This window comes from Schistocerca americana, chromosome 3 (assembly GCF_021461395.2).
Source record: "Schistocerca americana isolate TAMUIC-IGC-003095 chromosome 3, iqSchAmer2.1, whole genome shotgun sequence".
Taxonomy (NCBI): domain Eukaryota; kingdom Metazoa; phylum Arthropoda; class Insecta; order Orthoptera; family Acrididae; genus Schistocerca; species Schistocerca americana.
The window spans coordinates 882911230-882913538 of record NC_060121.1 but is presented as its reverse complement, the minus strand read 5'-3'; positions in this window follow the sequence as shown (position 1 = coordinate 882913538).

Sequence of the window (2309 nt, the reverse complement as noted above, 5' to 3'; positions counted from 1 at the left end):
ACACGGATGCGACCATAGTGATGCTGTAAACAGAACCTGGATACATCCGAAAAAATGACGTTTTGCCATTCGTGCACCCAGGTTCGTCGTTGAGTACACCATCGCAGGCGCTCCTGTCTGTGATGCAGCGTCAAGGGTAACCGCAGCCACGGTCTCCGAGCTGATAGTCCATGCTGCTGCTAACGTCGTCGAACTGTTCGTGCAATTGGTTGTTGTCTTGCAAACGTCGCCATCTGTTGACTCAGGGATCGCGACGTGGCTGCACGATCCGTTACAGCCATGCGGATAAGATGCCTGTCATCTCGACTGCTAGTGATACGAGGCCGGTGGGATCCAGCACTACGTTCGTATTACCCTCCTGAACCCACCGATTCCATACTCTGCTGTCATTGGATCTCGACCAACGCGAGCAGCAATGTCTCGATACGACAAACCGCAATCGCGATAGGCTACAATCCGACCTTTATCAAAGTCGGAAACGTGATGGTACGCATTTTTCCACCTTACTTGAGGCACCACAACAACGTTTCACCAGGCAACGCCGGTCAACTGCTGTTTGTGTATGAGAAATCGGTTGGAAACTTTCCTCATGCCAGCACGTTGTAGGTGTCGCCACTGGCGCCAACCTTGTGTGAATGCTCTGAAAAGCTAATCATTTGCATATCACGGCATCTTGTTTCTGTCGGTTAAATTTCGCGTCTGTAGCACATCTTCGTGGTGTAGCAATTTTAATAGCCAATAGTGTGTATTTCCAAATTAATGTTCCTAATTAGGCTGGCGACCGTTCGTTTTTTTTCAGTCATCTACAATGTTACCACTTCTGTTAACTCCCATTGTTAAGGCCCGTTTGGTTTTACCAGTCCGATACCAGATTCTATTAGACGCACGCACGGTGAAACTTTGAAGTCCTCTCAGAGGATAACATTAGCGTGTTTCACGGCACGTTAGTGTTATAGATTGGATGAGAATACGCTTATCGTGCAGCCCGTATTTCGTTGTGGGAGCAGTTGGTACATGATCGTGTTTGGTTCCAGAGGCACATAGAAATCATGTCTAAAATTGTAAGTGTCCGAGTGAAGTTACATCATGAAAAAAAAATTGGTACACAGAATTCGAGGTAAAAAATCATTTATTATTCACCCAACTTAAAAGTAATTTTACGTTTTCATGAGCACACACAACATGATTTTCACACAATGTCTGCTTCTTGAGCTGATGAAGAGAGGGACACCAGCAGAATTCAAGGTATTGAATGGCTCCAAACATGAAGCTTGGATGCATCCATGTGATCTTCCCCTGGCCTTTGACGTAGATGATGGTACCCGTGTGGTCGAATAATCGAAGCGATGTCACCATATCTTTATATGTTTTTGCACATTTCACGTCCTTCAGAGGAGAGACTCAGTGATGCAATGGTTGCTGAGAACGTCTCCATTACACTGGCATCTTCTGCGTATGCTATGAAAGCAATATCTTTAAATATGAACTGTCTACGCTCATCGCCATAGGATCCCTGAACGTCTGCAACGCTATTCACACTTGAGATGCCATTGTGAAATGCTCTTGGTATGACACAGCACTAGATCATAATTGAGCATAATTGAGCGGACAGTAGTTAATCAAACGGTCGTGTAGAACTAGAGCATACGCTGCACTTTGGTTTGCGAAATTTACTGAAGATTCAAATTCAATTTGTACATCCATAGGTCCAGACTTAATTATCTCGTTCTGTTTTGAGCAGTCTGTTATGATGCTTGGTGCCAGCTCCTTGAATTCCCGTGGGCAGAGTGGACATCCTGCCTCTTCGTAGAAAGAAGCACAGAACCTCACATACATATCAAATGCCAGATTGTAAACATTTTCACCCTACTGAAGCTGTAAATTGTATGAATTCCGAGTTCATGTAGGCTCTGGCACTAGTTAACCTGCAGTTGTCAAATTTGGTGGAATCATTTGCTATATACAATATTATATTGGTCTGACGAACCTGGGCATCTTCAGTTGAGTGTAGGTTTTAATAGTCTGCTCGCAGTCGGTAGCGCTGGGTACTCGAAAAGCTCCCATGAACAGAAGGAGAACGGTGGAAATACACTGGCATTCAGAACTTTTAAACGCTTTAAATACTGCTCATGCGATACAGTGATACATGGCATTTTCAATGTTATTTTATTGATGATAATCTCGTTCTCCTCTTGACCTCCTTGAATGTATGAGCTGTTATCCATTGCACTCCACACCAGAATAAGTTCTGTTCAGCAGTCATGGCAATTCGCTGCATTTCCTCAAAGTATCGCAGAAGCAATTTTAAA